Genomic DNA, 25,139 nt, shown 5'->3' on the forward strand with positions numbered 1-25,139 from the left:
ATAGATTTCCTGAAATATGTGTATTTTATATGTATGGAATATCTGTTCATATATATTTACAATTTCTCATGTATTGTTTACTATTATGTGACTTGAGAGAGGTTTTTTGAATGCTGTATAAATTTTTCTCAGGCTCAGCCTTTTTACTCTCAAAATATGGTCTTTTGTGGAAAATAGGTTTAAGTTTTGATTAGTTCTAACATCAGATTTTATTTTTGTAGATCATGATTTTCAGGTAAAGTGTAACAGAATTCCTTTTTTTTCAGTTTTGGTTTTTGAGTCAGAGTTGATGGTGCTCAGGGATCACATCAGGCAGAGCTTGGGGGACCATATGGGGTGCCAGGGACCAAAACCCCACTGGCCATACAAGGCAAGCCCTATACCCACTGTACATTCTCAGCCCAATCGAGCACTTTTCTAACTCAAGATATTAAAGATTTCTTAATGATCCATTTTGAGTAAATCTTAGGTGGCATTATAAATTTAATTCAATATATTCTTGTGTTTTTAAAAAAATGTTTATGCTTATATATGTCTACTAACTCTATAATCAATTATTTTAAATAACCCCATGTTTCCACTAAATTGTTTCATTCCTTTGTGAAAATCAGTTTGGAAGAATTACATGGGTTGATTTCTATATTCTAAATTTTGTTCCAGTGATTTTGCATCTGTTTCTATGCTAATTACACACTACCTTGATTACTGTTGTTCTGTATTATCTAAAAATAAAGTTGACTCTCTTTCAAAAATTTTTAGATATGCTGTGGATTTTTCTTATAATTTTAGAACAATCTCTGAAGTTTCTTGCTTGGATTTTAGGATTGCATTAAACTTGTTATCTATAATTAGGGCAGTGGCATACTGAATGGATTCTGAATATAATTTTCAAATTTATACCCAAAGAAATTATTTTTTATTGATTTAAAATGCAAACTTTATTTTTATTTATGCATATATTATTGATAGATAGAAATGGCTTTTTGGTCTTATTCCACTCTTTAAAATTTCTAAGTCTGCATTCTGTCATAGTTGTGAATATGTATACTCCTGCTTTGTATACAGTTTTAAGCGATAACTTCTGTATTCACATTTTAGCATTATCTGTACATATTTTGTTGCCACCCCTTTATACTGTTGATAACTTCTTTTATATCTCTATTTTTCTGAGAGATATAATATATAGTTAATAAATTTTATCACTTTGTGACTTTGATTTTTATGCTGCAATGTTCTTTATTTTGTTTATGTGGAGAGTTAAAACAATTAACTTTTGAATTTTGAAAGAGGTTTCCTTCTCTGGAATATTCTTTTGGTCATGATGTGTAATTATTTTTGCATATTGATGAATTCTAGACACTAGGGGTTTTTTTTGGGGGAGGGCAGCTTTGCATTTATATTCATAAAGACTCGGTTTACTTCTTATCCAAATTCTTTTCCTTCCTCCTTTTTCCTACTCTTTGTGGATATTTCACTGGCCATGTGTATATAATCTAATCTTAATTATCACTCCTGGTGTATCAGAAACTTCTTTTACGAAGATGTATATTCAAATAAATACACATTTATAACAGTAAGATTTATAAAGTATTCACAGTGTTCATGGTATTATACAACTATTTATCAAAAACTTGAGTCTAGTCTGTATGATCTGACAGCTATCAAGAACTTGTTTAGTAAAATAATAAAAAATAAATGCCCAAATATTTATTTGGGATAGAATTTACTTAGTTTCAGTTTTGAGAATTGGATAAGTTTCCTCTCAAGTTCAGAGCTTAGGACTGACCAGAATTACTAGCTATGCATCATTGTTATCATATGCATGTTTGTTAAAAATCTATGAATCTTTCAGTGGCTGGAGTAATAGCAAAGTGGGTAAGACTCTCCCTTTGCATATGACTAACCCAGTCAGATTTAATGCCTGGCACCTTGAACCCTGCCAGTAAGGGTTCTTGATCTCTAAGTGCAAAGCCTAGAGTATGCCATTAACACCACCAATTTGACCCTAATGCAAAACAAAACAAAACAAAACAAAACAAAGCAAAACAAAAATCTTTGAATCTTTCAAAGTTAAGGTTATGTAAAATAATGAATCATTATAGTAAAAGGAAGATGAAAAACATTTAAAAACAAATACAAAATTATACAAAAAGTAAAAAGAGCCTTATGAACTTAAAGAAAGCACACATATATCATATTTTAACATGACTAATTCCAAAATAAAATTCTCAGATATTTTTAAACGCTGTAAATTAAGATATTTTTATCTTTAGATGAAATCTACAACCATTCTTGTACATTTGAAAATTAATAGAATTTGGTACAGTGAAGTTACAGTTTTATAAATCTAATTAAAATTATATTGAATTCTTGATTTGGAATTTCTATTTGTAAGTCAAAACCTTGGTTAGTTTACATGTAATGTATTATAAATATTTATGTAAAATTATAAGATTTTATTAGATTCATAAAATTCCCTAATATTTTTAAAGCATCTAGAAAGAAAATGAAAATTTCTAAAATGAATGTAATATTTTATTTATTTAAAAATTTTAACTTAAATCGGAATGTGATAAAGTAGGATTTAAAGTTTATTTAAAAATATTTGTTTTCAAATGGTGCTGGCATAACTGGTCAACCACATGCAAAAGATTGGGCTTAGACCTCTACCTAACACCATGCACAAAAGTCAGATCAAAATGGATTAAAGACCTCAACATCAGACCACAAACCATAAAGTACATTGAAGACAAGTTCGGCAAAACCCTCCACAACATTGAAACTAAAGGTGTCTTCAAAGATGACACAAAACTGAGCAACCAAGTGGAAACAGAGATAAACAAATGAGACTATATTAAACTAAGAAGCTTCTGCACCGCAAAAGATACAGTGACCACAATACAAAAGCAATCTACAGAATGGGAAAGAATATTCACCCAATACCCATCTGCTAAGGGGTTGATATCAAGGGTATATAAGTCACTGGTTGAACTCTACAAGAAGAAAACATCCAACCCCATCAGAAAATGCGCTGAAAAAATGAACAGAAACTTTCTCAAGGAAAAAATATAAATGGCCAAAAGGCACATGAAAAAATGGTCTTCATCACTAATCATCAGGGAGATGCAGATCAAAACAACTATTAGATACCACCTCACACCACAGAGACTAGCATACATCCAAAAGAACAAAAGCAACCGCTGTTAGCATGGATAAGGGGAGAAAGGGACCCTCCTACACTGCTGGTGGGAATGCAACTGGTTCAGCCCTTTTGGAAAACAATATGGACACTCCTCAAAAAATTAGAAATTGAGCTCCCATTTGACCCAGCAGTACCATTTCTGGGAATATATCCCGGAGAGGCAAAACGGTATAGTTGAAATGACATCTGCACTTGTATGTTCATCGCAGCCCTGTTTACAATAGCCAGAATCTGGAAAGAAAAACGAGTTCTCGAGAACAGATGACTGGTTAAAGAAACTTTGGTACAACTACACAATAGAATACTATGCAGCTGTCAGAAAAGATGAAGTCATGAACTTTGCATATAAGTGGATCAACATGGAAAGTATTATGCTAAATGAAATAAGTCAGAAAGAGAGAGACAGTCATAAAAGAATTGCACTCATCTGTGAAATATAAAACAACAGAATGGGAGACTAACACCCCAGAATAGTAGAAATAAGTACCAGCTTTGCTCCATGGCTTGGAAGCCTGCCTCACATACTGGGGGAAAGGGCAGTTCAGATAGAGAAGGGAACACCAAGTAAAGTGTAGTTGGAGGACCTTCTTGGGATGGGAGAGATGTGCTGAAAGCAAACTGTAGATTGAACACGATGGCCACCCAATACCTCTATTGCAAGCCACAACACCCAAAAGGAGAGAGAGCAAAAGGGAATACCCTGCCACAGAGGTGGGGTGTGGTGGGGGAGGAATGGATGAGGTAGTGGGAGTGATACAGGGGTCATCAGTGGAGGAAAACGGGGACGAGTGGAGGGATGGGTACTCAAGCAGTGTATGACTGAAACACAAGCACAAAGATTTGTAAATTTGTATCTGTATCCTCACTGTGATTCATTAATAAAAAAAATAATTTCAAAATATTTGTTTTCCTAGAATTATAAGTTGAATCTAATTTGCTAACACAATGATTATACCTAAGTTTTTTTTATAACTTCAGGTATCTAAATTTAAAATATTTATAAATCAATGTAATATCTTTGTTATATAAAAATAAATCAAGGGACTATGTTAGAAGACTATTGCATTAAATAAGCAAATCAGTCACAGAGAGACACATAGTATGAACAGTGCAATGGGATTTGAAAAATCAGTGCAAAATTATAAGCAGAATAGAATAATGAGTCTTGTGAAGACTAACCTTGTGCTGCATAGTGACTATTGAGATGAATATAAATAAATTTTCTCAAATTGGCAGAGAACAGAGCGTGAATGGAAGAGTTAATTTCTACCCTTTCACTAGGCAAATGGAGTTCCAAGTTTAACTGCAAAAAACCTTTCTGGTAGGGCTCTGGGTAAGGGCTGTTCAAGATTTACTTCTGGAAAGGCAATTAGCCCAGCTCTTCTTATCATTGGGGAACCCACACTCAATTACACTAGACAAAAGACTGAATTGAGCATAAAAGGATAGAAATGGGCGAATACCCAAGTTCTGGGAAAGGAGTTGGGTTTTTTTCAGAGAAAAAAAAAACACCTACAGCCCACCCATTAGGTCAAACACTCATAACTGAAAGGAATGATCTCATAACTCATGTTTGCTTAAGATGGTTTATCCTCCTGGTTTCATAGAGAATCTCTTCCTCCTCCTTTCAATAAATCCACTCGGTGTTTAAACATACATTAAATTATTTTGCATTTTGTGCAAGAGTCTGCTCATGGATAGGTTGACAAATCAAAGGGAATATAATTGACAATATTTTGCCAATCTTTAGCTCCAAGAAGTAACCATCTTTTGAAAAATATATTTACTTAATGAGTACGCATTGTATGGCCTAGCATGGTAACACTATTTAGCAGTTTGCCAAGAGCCTGCTCAAAGGTATGGATTATGTAGTCCCAAATTCTTAATTAAGTGCCCCCTTCCTATAAATTCCCTGAAGTGTTGTCCATTTTATTAATAACTATAAATATTCTAGGCATAAAAATTACTCCTTTTGCACTAAATGTCATATATTCCAGGGCAATATACACAACAGCATGGTAAAACTGATTTCTAAACCTAGGCTATAACGCTAGGCTCCCACAGCCATAACAAAACCAAGAACGAAGGCTTACATAGTACAGGGCTGGGGCCTGGGGGCTGAGTGGCAGGCTGGAATAAAGATGCCACAAAGGTGTATGATTAAAATATTTGTATTTTCAAACTAAGAAAGTAAGTTAGGTCTCAGCATTTATTTATCTTCCTCCCTACCTCCCAGCCTCCCTTCCTCTCCCCTTGCTTCTCTTTCTTTCTGCCTCTTTTTCTTCTCTTTTCCACTCTTGAACTATACTAGGGATCCAGATGTATGGATCCAGGAGAGATATGTATATTTTAAAAGGTACATTTAAAAATGTACCTTTTAAATGTACCTGGGTACTGAAAAAAAAAAAGGATGGGACAAGTACATGCTGCACATGTGGAAGGTATGGAATCTCTTCTGGCACTGCTCAGAGCAAATCCTGAGCATAGAGTAAGTATAATCCCCAAACGTCACTAGGTATGGCATAAAAACAAACAAGCAAGCAGGTCTGAATCCTGGAAATAGTTCTGGAATCCACTATAAATTTAGAAATCAAAATTTTAAAAAATTGAAAAAAAATTACTGATTCTGCATCATATACTATATACTTAAATGCAAACGAAAATAAGCATGTGAGATTCTTACTAATTTTTGTGGTGATGATTCTGTGTTGGTTATTCATTGAAAAAGAACTGTCCCTAGAAATTAAAAGAATATCATTCTAAAATAAAACTTAATGTGTTTACACAAATCACAAAGCCTTTTTAAGTGTAGAAGACTTAAAATAAAGACAATTTTTATTTTTACTAACTTCTATTTATTTTTACTAACTTCTATTTACTAAGTTTGGTTCTTTCTCTTTTTATGCAACATAACTTTCTCATCTATAATATGGGACTTTGGCACATCACCTATATCATAAAGACAGGATATCAAATATGAGAAGTTACTATATAAACTAAAGGATTACATATGATTGTAATTATAATGGTATATAATATCTATTAATTTTCCAGCTAAATCTTAACAGCACTTGCAGTTACTATATCAGTATTCGGGTAAATTACATCATTCAGAAGACTTCAAAGTCTCTTTTTTTGTTGTTTTTGTTTTTGCTTTTTGGGTCACACCCGGCAATGCACAGGGGTGACTCTTGGATCTGCACTCAGGAATTTCCCCTGGCAGTGCTCAGGGGACCATATGGGATGCTGGGAACTAAATTCCGTTTGACCTCGGCCTTAAACGCTGTGCTATTGCTCCAGCCCTCAAAATTCTCTTAATGAGATTATATAAAAGCAAATATTTTATCCAGTACTGAAAGTTAATGGATAATTGCAGGACAGGAACAAAAAATATAATAGTTTACAACAGAAAGTGGAAATACCTGTTGTATTATAAAACTGAGACTTAAGCCTGAAAGCTTTGTATTTTTCCACATGGTGATTCAATAAAAATATTAATTAAAAAAAAAGAAAGTGGAAGTATCTTTTTCAACTGTGCTTCTAATGGGAGTAATAGGGGAGGGAAATAATTATTCAGAGTAGATAACAGTGCTCAGAATTATAAAAAGGCATCCTAATTGCAATCAGGTAGACTGATGTTTAAAGTTGCGCTCATTTAAACTAAAACACACTTTCTTTATTGATTGTTTAATTTTAAAATATATGATTTCTTTCTCTTAAAACTGTTAGTATATTTCTTTATTCTTGGCCTAAAACTGGCACTTAGTAGCTCTAAATTTATTATTTTTACATATTTTCTTTTATAATCTCTTAATGAAATAATGAAACACACACACACACACATATATAATATAATCTAAATTAATTTTGCTTTCCCCAGATAGTTTGTAAGCCATGTAATTCTATAAGAGAATTATGGGAGGATGTCTTTTTCCTTTCAATTCCGCAAACTATGCAAAAAACATGGTTACAAATGTATTAGTGAAGTACAAACTTTGAATTTCTTGTTGTAGAAAACATTTAATTGTTTAAACCAGTGTTTCACAGATTCCTTTGACAAAGAAAGAGAAAACATTTTTAGTCAAACTGTCTAAACTGCATCTCAGCCCCTAACATTGACCTGTGCCCATGTTTCCTCTCGTATAAACTGTAGATAATCTGGTATTTATCTTTGAATTTATGACTCATTTCACTCAGTTTGGTACCATCCTATCTTTAATTTCATCCAAATTACAGAAAGCCTTTATTTTTTTCCTCACTGAATTGTATTTCATTTGTGTTTATATGCCACAATTTCTCTAGTTCCTCATCTGTGACTAGATATTTATTTGGGTTTTCAGATGTTGGCTATTATAAACTATCCTGTAGTGAACCTGGGTGTAAATGTGTATTTTCAGATTAATATTTTTGTGTTCTCGGACTAGAGCCTTGGAGTGGCATCGCAGGGTTACATGGATTTTCTGTTCATAATGTGTTGAGTTGGTCCCCAACCCAGCTCTTGTTTTGATCTTTTCATACAGATCATTCTTACTGTTCTGGTATAATATGGAACTCTCATGTGGTGTGGAAAGAAACAGAAATGGAATCAGACAGCTCCCAATAAAAACAATTTGTGATACATGATCAAAAGAACTGGGAACTGAGGAGTTATGGGGTGTAGAGAAGAACTATGGGGAAATAGTAGAGGGATCTGGAAATACTGGTTGTGTGGAAGATTACAACTATAAAACAATGACTTCAAAATTATTGCAAGATATAATATCTCAATTTTTAAAAATAAAATTAAAAATGTAGAATATTTTATGGCATAGGTAAGGATTTTTATAAATTTATTTTCTAAGGCTATACATACTTAAATGCTTAAAATAGAGTATGACATGATTATAGAAGTATCACTGGATTACTGGATCACTGTCATCCTGTTGCTCATTGATTTGCTTGAGCCTGTTGCTCATTGATTTGCTCCATTGTGAGACTTGTTACTGTTTTTTGGCATATCAAATATGTCACAGGTAGCTTGCCAGGCTCTGCCATATGGGCGGGATACTCTGGGTAGCTTGCCAGGCTCTCTAAGAGGGCTGAGGAATCAAACCCGGGTCAGCTGTGTGCAAGGCAAATGCCCTACCCGCTGTGCTGTTGCTCCAGCCCTTATAGAAGTATATTTTAAAAAATAGTATAAGCTATCTATCTTCTTTTCCAACTACTTCACAAGCTTGCTATTTGAAAGTGTATCTAATCTGGGTGTGTGCTGGAGGGTGGGAGTGGGGAAATGATCTAATTTGAATATGCCCCACAGCTATATAGTTCCTCAGAAACTAAAATGGGTTAAATAAATTGTTCACTCATAGTGTTAAAGATTCAAACATAGGTTTTGATCCTTGTCCTTATTTTGAACCACTTCATATCTGAAGAATAAGTAGAAGATTATGGTTTCCTGGAGTTTTTATCTTAGAAATTTTTGTTCAAAATAAACCTTATTTTGTAAAGCTCATACAAGATTTGGGGAAGCTGAAAACAAACAAACAAAAAAAGATTTTGTTCTTTCAAAACTAGTTGAATTGCTCAACAATCTCAGCTGCCTCTGTCATTCAAGTAAAATGTGAGAACTTAAATACAAAGATAAAATTAAATAAAATATTTTAAAAGAAAGATTTTTTAAAAAAATACAACAATTAGAATGTATTATGCTCATTCATAATGATGACACAAAAATAAATTGTACATTAAGATATAAAACTTCTGACATTTTAGTTAGTAGGCATGTAAGTTATTCTCCAATGTGATATTATTGGTAATATCATGAAATTAGGGGGAAATATTTGCCATTAAAAGTCACCATGGATTCTTCAAGTTTTTTGATAGTGGCAGTTTCATGTATTCCTGCTTAGATAATACTTTTAGAGAAATAAATTAAAATCTGTGGATTTTATAAGAAAATTTATAAAATTCTCAATGATAAATGATATAGAGACTAATTTCTCAGCAAAACTATATAGAGGTGTACAATAAATTAATAGGAAAAAAATCTATTTAGCACTTGGGATAGAATAACAAATTGAAAAATATTTATTAAACCCTAGTCCAAAATTTTGTATAATAATGTAGAAAAATGCATATAAACTTTGAAGATAAAATTAACATAGGGAATAATTAAACTAATTTAAATTATTCAATTACCAAAATAAATAAGTCACTAAATAAGAAAGATATCTAGAAAACTACATAGACAAAAAATATCTCAGATTTGGTGTAAACAAGAGTTAAGAGAACTAAGAATTACAGTCATTATTGAGTTAAGAAAAGATTAGTTTAGGTTATACAGATCATCTAATGCTGCCCTAAGATCTTAGTAATGTGATGAGCAACCTATGTATTTTTAAATTGTCTGTCCTTTAAAAATGTAGATTTTAGTTCCTTTGTCAAATGTTATAAAATGGCTCTTAAATTTTTGGGAGGATGAATTCACTAAGTATTCAACATTGATTTTTGAATTTAATAGCAAAGGCACAGTTGTTAGACTAGTCAAAAACCAAAATATATGTATTACAAGTAGACCAATTCAGTTTGGTTCAATCCAGTTACATAAGCAATTCTTATTTGCAGGGTTTCTACCAAGATAAAATAGATGACTTTCAAAATAGTGTGTGCGCGCACACACACACACACACACATACATATACACATGTGGCTAGAGCACAGTGGGTAGGGCATTTGCCTTGCATGCGGCCTACCAGGGTTCAATTCCTCTGTCCCTCTTGGAGAGCCTGGAAAGCTTACCAAGAGTTTCTCGCCTGCACGGCAGAGCCTGGCAAGCTACCCGTGGCATATTCGATATGCCAAAATAGTAATAACAAGTCTCACAGTGAAGATGTTACTGGTCCCTGCTCGAGCAAATCGATGAGCAGTGGGATTACAGTGAAACAGTGATACAGTGAGAGGGAGGGGAGGGAGGGAGGGAGGGAGAGAGAGAGAGAGAGGAGAGAGAGAGAGAGAGAGAGAGAGAGAGAGAGAGGGACAGAGAGAGAGAGAGAGAGAGGAGAGAGAGAGAGAGAGAGAGAGAGAGAGAATTAGCTCAATAGAATATTTTAGGCAGTTTTAGTCATCTCATGAAGAAGCTCTAAGGGCTATACACATGAGTGGCGTGCACAGACCCTGGATTAAATCGCTGACACTCATGGCTGCCTTTGCACTTTCTGGGATAATCTGGCGGTCTCAAGCACTGTTGGGAAGGCCCGAAAATCTCAAAAACAACTTAACATTGAAACACACACACACACACACACACACACACACACACACACACACACCACATACATACGCAAAAAATATATAAACAACAGGGAGAACTTAATGGAGGACCTTCTGCTTTTTTTATTTTTTCTGGAGAGATAAACATAAGTCACAAAAGGGAATAAAGAGGGGAGGACTGCAAGATTAGAAAGGAAATTATGTCTTTCCAAAAAGATACAAGAAAAAAATGTGCAACTGTTTTTCTAATGATAGGCTAATTTTTTTAAGTTTAGTACTATTAGTTGTGACTGGAGACCCTTATTATGTGAGACTCTCTTGGTCATTGAGGAATAACTATGTAACAGTATCTCTTGGCCCTACCAAGTGGGTGTCTGAACAACTCTTTCTCCACTTGTGATAACCAAATGTCTGTTGATGAAAACGATTGCCTGTTTGGTAATAAAATCACCTCTGTTTGCAAATCCTTTTGTGAAAGGGATAAGATTTCAATAAGTATCTCAGTAGATAATAATTTTATGTCAAGACACAGAGCAAAAATCACTGACACTGCACCCTGAAAAAAGATGTTAATGTTTAAGAAATGAGAAACTGAACATGGAGAAGGAGAGAGCAAAAGAACTGAGGAACTTGCCTTACGCTGGACAATCTAGGGTTTATCCTTAGCATCCCACGGTTTTCTTACTATGTCTATCCCTTGAGGCTCCTGGGCACCACTACCACCAAGGTGGCCCACTTAATCTCTGGCATCTCAGGCCCCTAAACAGAACTGCTTTCTCAGGCCCTGGGCCCAGGTATTCTAGGAGGCCTTCCTCATCCTTCTAAGGACTATTTGAGAGACACCCACATCCAAAAAATGAGAAACTAATTAAAGGTTTCTTTTGCTATGACTTATTCATGAGTATATACATTATTGGATATAACATAAAAAATGGGGCTTATATAAAATCCAATATAAACTGTGATGGTACCATTATTCCCTCACTTGCTATTAAAAATTGGGTGAATTTGACCATCTGCCACCCTGAGAAAAATTTATTAACATTTTAAGATAATTAGAAGAAAAACTACAGCTCACAGTAACTGAGAAAATAACACTGAAATTTTTATTCTCTTTGGCACAACAAAAAGGACCAGCTATGAGCTTTGATGCATTTCCCTTTACTTTTTCTTTAGGGATCTGAAGCATCTGTCCTGCCCCAAAGCACTGAGAACTGGTAGAGAAGCAGATCAACCGTACATCCACTGATGGAGGCCAGCAGAACTTGTGACAGGCATTGGCTGTTCATATAATACCAAAAGAAGGATGAAATCAACATTCATTTTGGAAGGAGGTAAGAGTTCAATATATTTTGTTGACCCTTTCAGTGAGATTTGCAGACAATATCAAGTAATCAAAAATGCTTTTAGTTTAACCTTTGGTCTGTTAAACTGAGAACATAACACAATCACAGTCATAAAACCTCTACTGTAAACAAGAAATGTCAGTAAAGGTTATTACATGGCAAAAGCATGTTTAATTTTCTTTTTCAAAATAAGGTGGAAGGGAACAAAGATATTTTATAAATGGGATTAAATGGAAAAAGAATATTAATTTATATTTTTATAAGATTATATTGCAGTGTTGATAATTTTCATTAAAAAATCGAATGAGTATAAGACACGTATGTAGCAGGAAGAAAATGTGACTCTAAGTTTTATGTTAAAGCAAGGGCAGTCATGTCTCTCAAATAAAATGTTAGACATATACCTTTTTACCACTAGCTGTAAAACCCTACTAGGCAACTGAGGGATTACTGCATTCCTGGCGTGGTTTTGAATCATGTTCATTGTTCCTATTCAGGTCACTATCTATAATTCAAGCTTATTCAAAAACACTCCACTTTGTCAGTTTTCATTGTGCTATTTTTAGTGATAAAGAGTTGCCATTAGGAAGAGAGAAATATGGTTCTCCCTCTTTTGTTAAAGGATACTTATTTTGAAGAAAAAAATACTTAAGTACTTTTCACTTGTTCTCTAGCATTCACTTATGCCTTGACATGGAAAGGTAAAGGTATTTTATGGCAAATCATTCTATTCTTACATCTTTATTATTGTTAAGATGACTGGATGCTGTTACGTTATCATTTTAAAACGTAAGGATGTCTTAAAATTTCTTACTATTTTAGGTAGATCATTCAAATTTTTGGAAACACATTAGTACACCATTTCCAGGGAAGCTAAGTTTATTGAATTTTTAAAATACTCTCTTCCTAGCCTGGCTGTCATCACACCATCAGTTGTGAGATATATAAATAACCTCAGTTGAACATGTGAGAAATAAGTTTTTAAAAAGGGTTCCTTCTGGATGTTAAGATGGGAAATTAGACTCCAGGTGCTTTTTTTTTATTTATTTGGGACATTTTCCAGTTGCCAATATGAAAATCCTGTCATTCAGGCCTGGGATTTGTTGCTATGGGGAAGCAAAAGCTGCATTATTCGACAAGGAGGCAGTTGTTAGAGTAGGTAGAAAAGGACAAAAAATAGAGACAGATATTGGAAGATGACTTTTCACAAGGGATTACAGTGATAGGCAAATAAATTATTTTCCTTTCTCTCACATAGACATTTGCTTATGTATAAAGACTGTGGCTTTTTGGGCTCATTATTCCTAGTACTTTGACATAACTATCTTTTGACCATGTAAATTCAGGTATATTCAAACATTCAGTTGACTCATTACTAAAATTCTTATCACAAATAAGTAAAAGTAATTTCCTATATCATTTAGATATTCTGATGCCAGCTGGATGTTCAACTCAATTGTGACATCCATAGATAGCATCAAGCTGGACAGGCTAAGGGTACAGTCCCATATAACTACCTTAAGTTTCTGAGGTCAATCCCAAGCTCTGATATTGACCTGAATTTTCTCTGACTATAAATTAAAAGTTCTCAGCACTCCTTCCTTTGGTTAAACACACTTGCTTGTAAAGCTCTCAGAACTCAGGAAACCAGCATGTTACTAGACAGCACAGAGACTGTTAAAGGATATTAGTCAACAGGCAGGTGAACATTTGGACTTTGGTGGTGGTCATGGTATGGTAACCTAAGACATAGAAACATGTAAGTTCTTATAAAAAAAAAAAGGATAAACAGAAAGAGCCAGATGAAGGGATACAGAGGGCAAGTTGTGAGGTTGGTGTCACTTACAAACTTCAGACTCTCAGTGTATACCATTTTCCCAGAATATCCATCTATGTATCAACATGAAAATACCCCAATTTCCCTCTTTCTATTATTTTTTTTCTTTGTTGTTATTGTTTTTGCTTGGTCACAACCTGCTGTGCACAGACCTTAGTCCTGGTTCTGCACTCACATATGGAGTGCTGGGGATTACACCTGGCTTGACTGCCTGTGGATCAAGAGCCTTACAAGCATGTTCTCTCTCTCTCTCTCTCTCTCTCTCTCTCTCTCTCTCTCTCTCTCTCTCTCTCTCTCTCTCTCTCTCTCTCCCACACACACACACTCTGTCTTAAACTATCATTTCACAGACACAGTTGCCGAGTCAACTTTTCTTCCCTCCTGGTGAAAAGGGATAGAAAAAAAGTCCAAATATAAATATGCATTATATTTAATACATAGTCAGGTAGTTGGTTTTTCAGGAAACCAAACTGGCATAAGGGTTTCATTAATATAATAAAGACACCGTCTAGCTCTTATACCATAAGAATTCTAGGGCTGGAGCAATAGCACAGCAGATAGGGCGTTTGCCTTGCACACAGCTGATCCAGGTTCGATTCCCAGCATCCCATTTCCCATATGGTCCCCTGAGCACTGCCAGGAATAATTCCTGAGTGCAGAGCTAGGAGTAACCCCTGTGCATTGCCAGGTGTGATACAAAAAAGGAAAAAAAAAAGAAAAAAAGAATTCTAAATATTTTTGGAGTTTTGTGCCAAAACCAGGAACAAAGATCAAATACATGTTTCTTATGGTAAGTCACTCCAGCAATTGTTTTCTTTGAAATGATGATTTAAAGTTAATTTAACATTGACCAGTTAGGTTTGGTTTAAAAATAGTAAAATGATGAATTATTAGATAAAAAGATTAAATATCTCCATTGTATAATACAAACTTTCTCAAAAAATGTTGTTAGTCAAAAGTTCAAAGAGCGATGTTAGTAAAGAAGATTGAAGAAATGATTTGTCAATAAAATATAAAAAAGAAATTACCCCACAGAATAGTTAAAGCCATGTATCCATTATTAATTTCATTTAAATTCAGTAGGGAACTATCTATCTAATTTCTCACCAGGAAGAGAATGCAATACTGCTATTTCTCTAAAGCAAAATTTAATACTGTCCAGATTTTGACCTAAATCTATCAGGACTCAGATTCTATTTTAGACGCTTAACATTTAGCACTTTAAGAATGTTTGCCATAATCCAGTCTTTTCTATACAATTATAATTTTTGCAAGCCCACAGGAAGCATAGAAAAGAATTTTTTTTAAATGCAGAATTATGTTAGTTCAAGATGATAATAAGACAATCTGGATTTTCAAAGTAAATTTCAAAGAAAAGTACTCTGGTAAAACAATATGTAATCAAATAGAAGGCATATGAAGGGAGGTTTCTTTTTTTTTTACATAAGCTCATTAAATTACTATTGAAAAGGATTCTTATGTAAGAGGAGGACAGGCCTTCTCATTTTCATTTACAATGTGAAGCAATATGATGTCATTTATGACAAAAGTGTATTTTTACTTGTTTTGACTCTGACTGTGTCAATCACAGTTTTTAATTCAGAGTAGGATTTTCTCTCTTTCATATACATATATATGTAGTATGTAGACATAAATATATGCAATATTCAGTGAATAATTACTAAGAGTGGCATATAAAAGTTATGATTATGTGAAATTTTGGAAGATAAAGATTAACCTATATCTTAACCTATATTCTAGCAAAATAATTGACAAAAATTGCAATGAAAATATATCTATTGCAATTTTCTACTCAAATTAAGTCTTGAAAGATTGAACGATAAGTTGAATACTCACTGTCTATAAGATGAAATAATTATATAATTACACAGAAAAAGGTGACAAACAATTCATTTAGAATATGGTGATAAAAATGTATGAAGTACATGTACAGGTATAATATAGTGAGATGCAGGGAGAGGAAAAAACTTGACTTTGGGCCCATGAAGATAGCCTGAAGTGACTGAGTACTCACTTTCCATGTCAGCCTTCTTGCTAGATCTGTGGCACCACATGACCTCGGGTTATTAAAAGTAAAAATGAAAGTAAAAATGAAAAGTTGACTTTTATTAAGTAGACAATTTGTGATGGTTGCTATGTTAGGGGCATTTCTTCCAGCAATTTTTAAATGAGAAAATTTGAGATTTAGTGTTTGTGACTTTACCATTAAGTGTTATAGTTATGGTTAGAAGGCAGGTTTGTCAGATGGCAAAATCTAAACTTTAGTTTCTTGTTGTTTAATAATACATATGTGTTCTTTCTTCCTTTTTAATTAGTAGTTAAATTCCTAAAATTCTATTCTTAATTCTCTCTTCTTTTAATCTCCTAAAATTTTTCTATCTTTGTTGGTTTTCATCATTCTTTCTTTTCTCTTTTTCATCTTGTCATTTGTTTACTTTGTTGTTTATGCTACTGGATTTTTCACTAACAGCTTTTTCAGTGGGTCAACTTTAATATTCCTTGCCATTAATATATAACAAGTCTCTCTTTCCTGTGCCCTTTTCTCCACTGACCTGGACCTTGGAATTGCGGGCCCATTCTTGCATTAGCCAGCTTTAACTGGAGTAGTGTCAAGTTAGTATGGAGAAAATTCTTCTTCCTGTAGATACAATCACCTAAATTATCTGCTTCAATTCTACATTCTACACCATCCCTCAAGTGATAGATAGTAAACCTGTTTGCCTTAAGCAAAAACCCTCTTAGATTAAACAGTTTAGCAAGAATTTCGCTGAATGTCTTCTCTTTATTTACTTAAAGTTTTGAGACTTGTTGTTACTGTTTTTGGCATATCGAATATTCCACGGGTACCTTTCCAGGCTCTGTCTTGCGAGATACTCTCGGTAGCTTGCCAGGCCTCTCCAAGAGGGATGGAAGAATCAAATCCGGGTTGGCCGCATGCAAGTCTCACAATGGAGATGTTACTGGTGCCCGCTCGAGCAAATCGATGGAACATCGGGACGACAGTGTTATACAGTGCTATTTACTTAACATTAAAAAAGTATCTGTATCATTCCAATTGTAGAATTAAACAGATTTTTCCCAGCTTGGAAACTGATCTCTTGTACTGAGAAAAAGGAAGGTGGGATGCAGAAGAGACCACTAAGTAAATGATGGTTGGAAGGATGACTTGGTTGGTAGATGTAGGCTGAAAGTAGACTATGGACCAAACCTGATGGCTGCTTAGTACCTATATTGCAAACCATAACACCCTAAAGGAGAGAGAGAGAGAGAGAGAGAGAGAGAGAGAGAGAGAGAGAGAGAGAGAGAGAGAGAGAGAGAGAGAGAGAGAGAGAGAGAGAGAGGAGAGAGAGAGAGAGAGAGAGAAAGAGGGAATATGTTTGGTACAAAGGCGAGGATTGGAAAGAAGTGGGGGTGGCAGGAGGGACACTGGGAACATTGGTTGTGGAGAATGGGCACTGATGGAGGGATGGGTACTTGAACATTGTATGAAATGTAATCACGAAAGTTCATAAGTCTGTAACTATGTCTCACAGTGATTCATTAAAGTTAAAAAAAATAAAATTCAATTAAAACATCCTGTCCTCCTTGGAAAGATTTGGCAACAACTACAAAAGAGGTAAACTTTATAGTACTCTCTTTAATTGTGAGTATCGTTATTGTAGTTCTGGAACAGGAATTAATTTTTCTTCTTAAGACTGTAGACGTAAGAGTCACAGAAAAACAATTGAACATTCTAATTATATTTTTTTGCATTGGGTGCTTCTAATTTTCCTTATATTTATCTAGGAATATTTTGGAATTTATATCAGAATTATGATGTACCATTTATGATTTGCATTCCAGTCCGCATCCACATATGATGCACACCTGTGTTGTGACTCAACTTGCTCCTTCCAGAGGCATCAGAAGGACACAAAATGCTTCTATATTAATTGCTACAACATAAAATGGTCATGCTGCTGACAGGGTTAGGCCATGTTACTCTTAAACATGACACGACATATTGAATATTTTAAGTTGGAGGAAAATAACAAATTCAACAAAATAATGCTTAGCACGTTTGCTCACCATTTTATAATCTTCATCAAACCTAGGATAAAAACAGTTTCTTCCATTTGCTCAGTTATTTTTTTATGGAGAGTATAAAGTTATTTGATTTTCTCTCTTAAATATTTTTTTTTTTTATGGCTGGAGCAATAGCACAACAGGTAGAGCATTTGCCTTGCATGTGGCCAACCCGGGTTCAATTCCTCCATTCTTCTTGAAGAGCCTGGCAAGCTATTGAGAGTATCCTGCCCGCACAGCCGAGCCTGGCAAACTACTGTGGCATAGTTGATATGCCAAAAATAGTAACAACAAGTCTCACAATGGAGACATTACTGGTACCCGCTTGTGCAAGTCAATGAACAACGGGATGACAGTGCAGTGCTACAGACAGTTGAGGAACCAAGATGGTAGAGGAAGAAATGTTTCTGCCCTTACAGTACAGGAAAAAGAGGTCTTTTTTATTCTGTGTTGGGGCCAAACATAGTAGTGGTTAGAGCTTATTCTTGACTTAGTGCTCAGTGATCACCTTGTGCAGTGCTCAAAGAAGCATATACAGTGCCAGGAATTGAATCAGGTTGTGCTACCTGCAAAGCAAGTGCCTTAGCCCTTGTACAATCTCTTTGGCCAAAAGACAAATCTTTTCACTTGAGTCCTGGCTCTTCATCTTGATAGCAATGTTACCTAAGCTTCATGATACTTAGTTTTTCCATCTGTAAAATAGGGTGAAGTGGTTTATGCTTCTAGGCTGTTTCAATTTAATTGAGATTCAATTAGTTAACAGTTACCGTTTTATATATAACATTCACAAGAGATGTTTTTGGTCTGAATACTATTTATAGTATCACTGTATCACTGTCATCCCGCTGTTTGTTGATTTACTCGAGCAGGCACCAGTAACGTCTCTATTACACTCAGGCCATTTTAGCATTTAGATTTTAGCAGCCTCTCCTTACTCGTCTTTTCCAACGAATGGAGGATCTTCCAGGGCCAGGGGAATGAGACCTATCATTACTGTTTTTGGGGTATGGAATACGCCACTGGTAGCTTGCAAGGCTGTGCTGTGTGGGGGGGATAGTTTCGGTAGCTTGCGGTAGCTTGCTGGGCTCTCCGAGAGGTATGTATATATCTTTCACTGTATTTAGAAGATGAATACACCATGGGGAGATTGCAAGGCTCTCCTGTGTGGCCAATAGACTCTTGGTAGCTTGTCAGGTTATCCAAGAGGGACAAGCTTTGTGGCCATGCACTTCTGGGAGCTTGGTCTTATAGTCTTTGGATGTTGGCCGTTGGTGGGATAACACAGCACTGGGGGCAGTTTGTGAGTGTGGCTGCCAAGCTACTGGAAAATGGTGGGTCTGGGTGAAGAAGGCCCAGTTCGAATCCGAGCAGGCTTGGAGATCTCAGACCCGGGTCCCACATACCTGGTGAACTATGCCTAAGCAGGGCTAAGCCAGAGGAAACTCTGGTGGAGGTCCATAGAGATCCTGACATGCAAATAGGTCCGACCTGGGTATAGGGGCAAAAGACTAATCTAGTAGCTGGTTCCCTCTGATGTTTCCCTCAGGATAGCTAGCACTCTTGCACGACCACCCATGCAGTTTTATCCGGTAAAGGAAATGATTAGAGGTCTTGGGGCAGAAACTATTTATAGTATGTATATTTTATAATGTTTATAAAATTCAACCTTTTAAAGCCTTTGTTCAGTCAAATTCTGATTCAGTTACAGTGGAAACAGCAGAGTTTTACATAGTTTATTACACAGTTTTATTCTTGAACAGTATTGTATCCTTAATGATGAGATGAAAGTACATGTGAGAGAGATGGGGTTGGGAGAAGGGTGGGCAGGAAGACAGATGGAAAGAGTGAGAGAGAGAGAGAGAGAAAGAGACAGACAGACAAAGAGGCAGAGATAGAGGAGGTAGTGAGAGAGGAATTAATTGAGCCTAAAAGAGATGACAAAGCATGGTATACTTTCCTCTATTATATATTTTTCCTAGTCACTTCATTCAACAAGCCAAACTTGTATTCACCACTTTACTTACATAGGAATACAGCTGACATCTCTCCTTTACATCTTTGTCTTCTTTTCCCTTTCTTTTACAATAGGAATTACATTATTTCCAGCCTATGTATGTGCCTCTGTTTCTATTCAGAAGTTCTTTCTACTTATTCCATCATACATTGTAAGCAAATTTGGTACACCTATTTAATCTAATTTAATTTAATCCATTTTAATGACTATTTCTTCACTAGAGTCCATTAAATAAATTTTCTATCCAACGCTATCTTCTACATTCTCTCTGAATCATGACTTTCTACTACTTCTGATCAACATAGGCTCTTATCTAGAGGACTACTTTCCACAAGTGCCTTCCAGTCTCCTTTTTTGCCATTTTATCTGAATGAAATCTATTTTTCTACTGTAATCTTACTGTTCTTTATGTCTCAACTCATTGCCACAAGTCAATTCACTTTATTCCCATAGCATTTGCTTAAAATTTATCTCAGAGAATTTATTACATTCTATCTTGCATAACATTTTAAGAGTCACCTGTGCTTTCATTTTTATCTCCTCTATTAAATTATAAGTTCTGAAGAGATAAAATAATCTAATTTATTTTATAGGGACTGCCATCTTTCTACTACAAGAATTCTTGTTTTGTTTCTGTATATCAAAAGCAGAGAAGGAGACTAATTTTCAGCATGTAACTACAATATGGCAAATGCTAAGCTACATAAAATGCAGTTCTGAAAATTACAACTTTTTCTAGTATGTTCTATCTTTCTCATTTGCTCTAAAATAAGGTTAATATATTCATTTTATTATGAGAAAATAGCAGTATTGATATAGTTGTATGCCAAGAACAAAATTGTGTATTCTATATATGAAGTGATCACTTCTGAATATCAAGCTTTCACTCTATCTCCTGTATCATGCTCCTCTTTATAGTCACCTTCCATATGTACTACAATGATCTGTATACATGTTTTCTTCAACTGACTATGAGTTCTAGAACAAAGTCTAATTTATAATAGAAGAATAATACATGCTGTGAAATCATATTTGGTAAGTTCATGCAAATTTCTAACATGAAAAATGAACATTATTGTAAGGCGGATATATCGTTGTTAGTTTTTGTCTCTATTTTTCATTTATGGAAACATCTGAACATTTGAAATTCATAGGAGCATTTGAAATTTCTGGTTAGTGAACAGAAAATTATACCTCTACTACCTTCCCCTTGCATTCTCAAAGCCTTAGACCTTGCCATGCAAAGTGTGGTTCTTAAACAAATAACATCAGTACCCTTAAAGACCTTGTTGAAAATACATAATTTTGGCTCCATTCCAAATTTCTTAATCACAATTTTCACTCTAAGAATTGTCGGCAATGCATATGCATATTGATGTTTGGAAATCATTGTCTAAGATTGCAAGCATCTTGAAGGTAAAAGTCATATAAATGCCTTTTGTGTTTGTTGTTCTGATTAGTTGATTCTTAGAATGGAGTTCTATGCTTGTGCACAACTGCTGACACTACCAATCATCCACTTCAGCATAATCTGAATTAGAAGATAGCACAGCCTATAATTACTGTCAAGAGACCTTACTGCTCTCTATTTCTTCGCCCCTTCCCAGGCCATTCCATTAAGCCAGCCCTGGGAAACATTTCAGTGATAAGTGCAGTAAATGATTTGATCTCTCTTTCAGTTTACATTTGAGAGCAAAAAACGAAAGGAGGGAGAGTAAAGCAAAAGCATTACAAACAGCATAATGCAAATGAGGTCCCTTTAAACAGCGAGCAATCAGCATAGGTACATGCCTTATGCTGTAGTCCCAAATGCAAGCATTAGATTGCTTTCCCACTAGGGAAAGGGAAGACATCGAGTGCTATTGAACATTGCCAATTTTTATAGTGGATCAGCTTGAAAATATTTAGCACAGATGTTTCTGTAATTGTGACACACTGGGAAAATTCACGTGTTCAATAGCCCTCTAACTCTCTCTTCCATCTGTGCAGTGTGATGGTCCACAGTTACTGCACAGGGCCATTATGTGAAACAGAGAATGATGGAGTCTGGCTCAAGACCTAAGAAAGGTTCCCTTGTACCATCTGTGCAACTCTGTTTATTGCAGGTATAACTATTTTTCCTTATTTATTGTTGTTGCTATCACATTATTTAAAAGATTGCATTTATTTCCCACACACAGAGGTGAAACAGGAACTTAACCGCAACCAAGACCCAGGGACAATAGGAGAAATAGGATTAGGGAATAGGAAAGGAGAAAGCTCACTGTTTTTGTCCTTGGCTTCAGCCTCATTTCTAATCAAGGTCAGTAATGGATGAAAGTTGTTGGTTTTCTGTTTGTCTGCTTGTTTTTATGAGCCACTGATTGTTTGTTTAATGCAAAGTAAGTTAGCAGACACATTTGGATTCCCAATGAACAGTGCCCAACTCACAACCCATACCACTGGCTTCATGCTTATTTATTTATTTAGTTACAACTTTATTTATTTATTTTGGGCAAAAATAATAGCATTCTGGGCAAAAAAAATGTCCCTTAGCAGAGTGTTCTGAGTATTCTGAGTATTCTAGTTCTTAGTATTCTGGTCTCTTCACTTAAATCCAGTTACCATTCTGAGATTGTGTGAAAGGGTTTAGCTCCTAAACTGTATTATATTTTCTTAGCAGATGTCTTTTCTTTATTCTAGTTCTGTTTCATATTTGAGTACAAATTTTAAGAGTCCATTATTTACTTTTCCCTTTTTCATTCTTACAAGCTGGTTACAGAGATATTCTCAATTTTGTCTCAGTAAATATAGAATATATACAAATGCTAATTAACATAGATTTTTTTTTAATTTGTCTGTTTTGGGGCTAGAGCTGGCAGTACTCAGGATCTACTCTCAACTCAGTACTCAGAGTTTCTTCAGGTGGTGTCCAGGGAATTATGCCTGAAGTGGATCAAACCCACCAGATATCTGTCATTTTTCACTATATTAGAGTTCCTTTGGTACTAAAAAGAAAACAACTTGAAACAAAATTGTTTAGAATTCCCAGTCTTGCAATAGCAACAGCAAAAGAACAAGACCCACAGATATGGCTTCTTGGTTTGTTTGTTTGTTTGTTTGTTTGGGGGCCATATCTGGAGATATTTAGGGCTTATACCTGGCTTGGAGCTCAGGGATCATTCTGGTGGGATTTCAGAGGACCATATGGGCTGCTAGAGATCCAATCTGGGCTGAGTGTATGGAAAGGAAAGCATGCTATCCACTGTACTTTCACTTGAGTGTCAAGGTCAACAGATTTTAAAATTACCCAATCACATGAATATGATCCCAGAAACAGTTTTAGTAACACAAAATTTAGGTGGTTTGTTTTTAGGCCATGCCAGATGATGCTCAGAGGTTAATCCTGGTTCTGTATTCATGAATAACTCATGACGGCATGCCAGGGACTATACGGGATGCCTGGGATCCAACTTTGGTCAGCTGCACGCAAGGCAAGCGCTCAACCTGCTCAACTCTGGCCCAGTAATAAACAATTTTCAATTTGAGCTGTAAATTTTTTATAGATTTTTTAAGTAAGTTGCATCAAATATCTGGCTTCAATTATCCAGAAATTGAAATAAAGCCCATTAACACCTCAGCCACTTTAGAATAAATATGAAGCCAAATTAAAAAGCTAATTAAATCTTTAAACTCTTTAGCAATCACAAAATTTTGGAATGGTAATATACTGCATTTTGATCTAAAGTGATAAAGAATATTCCTATTCTAGTTACTTATCATGGTTATGCTATATCATTCCGCAACCCAAGTCACACATACAATTCTATTATTACAAAAAAAAAAGTTATCATTGAAAATGGGAGTCTAAAATCTTCATTACAAACTTTTTGATACAAGGTCCAGTAATTTGAGGACAGGCCAATAATAGAGTAGGTAGGCTGTTTGTCTTCCACTCTGTTGATCTGGTTTCCACCCCTAACATCCAGTATAGTCCATGGAGCACCACCAGCACAGAGCTAGGAGTGAGCCCTGAACACTGTCAGATGTGGTTTCAATACAAATAAATAAATATAAAGAAAATTCATTAATTTAAGGATACAAGCTTAAAAACATCATCACTGACTCACAAAGAATTATGGATTCGATAAAAAATAGTGGAAGAAGTTGGTAATTTTGCCAATGTCAAGTGCTTAAGAAACTTAGAAACAGTAATATCTACAGAATATGAATGACTAGTTACCTATACAAATATAGGTATATTAATATAGATATTATTAATTTATCTTTGAAACCATAGGAATTTTCACATATTTAGCAGTTTCATTAGGTTGGGCTTAGGTTTGGTAAATTTCATGGATTCAAAATAAAGATATTGCTGGAATTAGATTTTTTCTGCAGATATTTTGAATGAAACCTATACCATGATCATCCAGTTATTACATACTTCATTTGGTAGGTGGAAGTTCTCCTTTCCTTGTTAGCTATAGTGAAGCCAACCTAAATTGCCAGAGGCATCTCTTTGTTTCTTGAATACAGTCACATGAATCGCAGAATGAGCTATTATGCATAAATACTATTGTGTATAAAATCCGTTGAATACTAAGAATTTCTCTGATCTCTCCTTCTGTTTGTTTCTAATCTAACTCTGGCCAGAGAAAGTTGTCTATGTTTCGGGACTCATAATTAGATGAGGACTACCTGGATAAGTGAGGATAGTCTTCCTTACTTAAGTAAGAGTAGTAACCTTAATTAAAATGGAAAAAGTCATTTTCTTGTTACTGTGATATAGTATATCTACAGATTGCAAGATTTCTTTCAGTTTTCTACTCCATTAATCCTTGTAGTGCATTTCATAAAATATACAATGGATTAATAAATTAGATTTATAATATATGCATTTTCTGAATTACGAGATAGGTCAGTTTAGATGGCTACAAATTTTGTGATTGACTAGTATCTACTATGGAAGAAATCCTACATTTTACAAGCATAAGCTTTATGTTATACATAGATTTCTCCATAGTATGTCAATCGTAGCACTGTAGCACTGTTGCCCCATTGTTCATTGATTTGCTCTAGCGGACAACAGTAATGTCTCCATTTGACACTTGTTGTTACTGTTTTTGGCATATTGAACAAGCCATGGGTAGCTTGCCAGGCTCTGCTGTGTGGGTGGGATACTATCGGTAGCTTGCCGGGCTCTCTGGGAGGGACAGAGGAATCGAACCCAGGTCAGCTGCGTGCAAGGCAAACACCCTACCTGCTCTGCTATCTCTCCAGTCCCTGTCTGTTGATCTGGTTTCAAGAAATGTCTCACTTGTATTGTGAGACATTTCTGTTTTATACATTTCAAATGCAGTGAATTTTAAATATAGTATAAACGGATTATATATATTTTATTATACTAAATTTTGTTGTTGTTTT

Source organism: Sorex araneus, chromosome 2, assembly GCF_027595985.1.
Source record: "Sorex araneus isolate mSorAra2 chromosome 2, mSorAra2.pri, whole genome shotgun sequence".
Classification (NCBI taxonomy): Eukaryota; Metazoa; Chordata; class Mammalia; order Eulipotyphla; family Soricidae; genus Sorex; species Sorex araneus.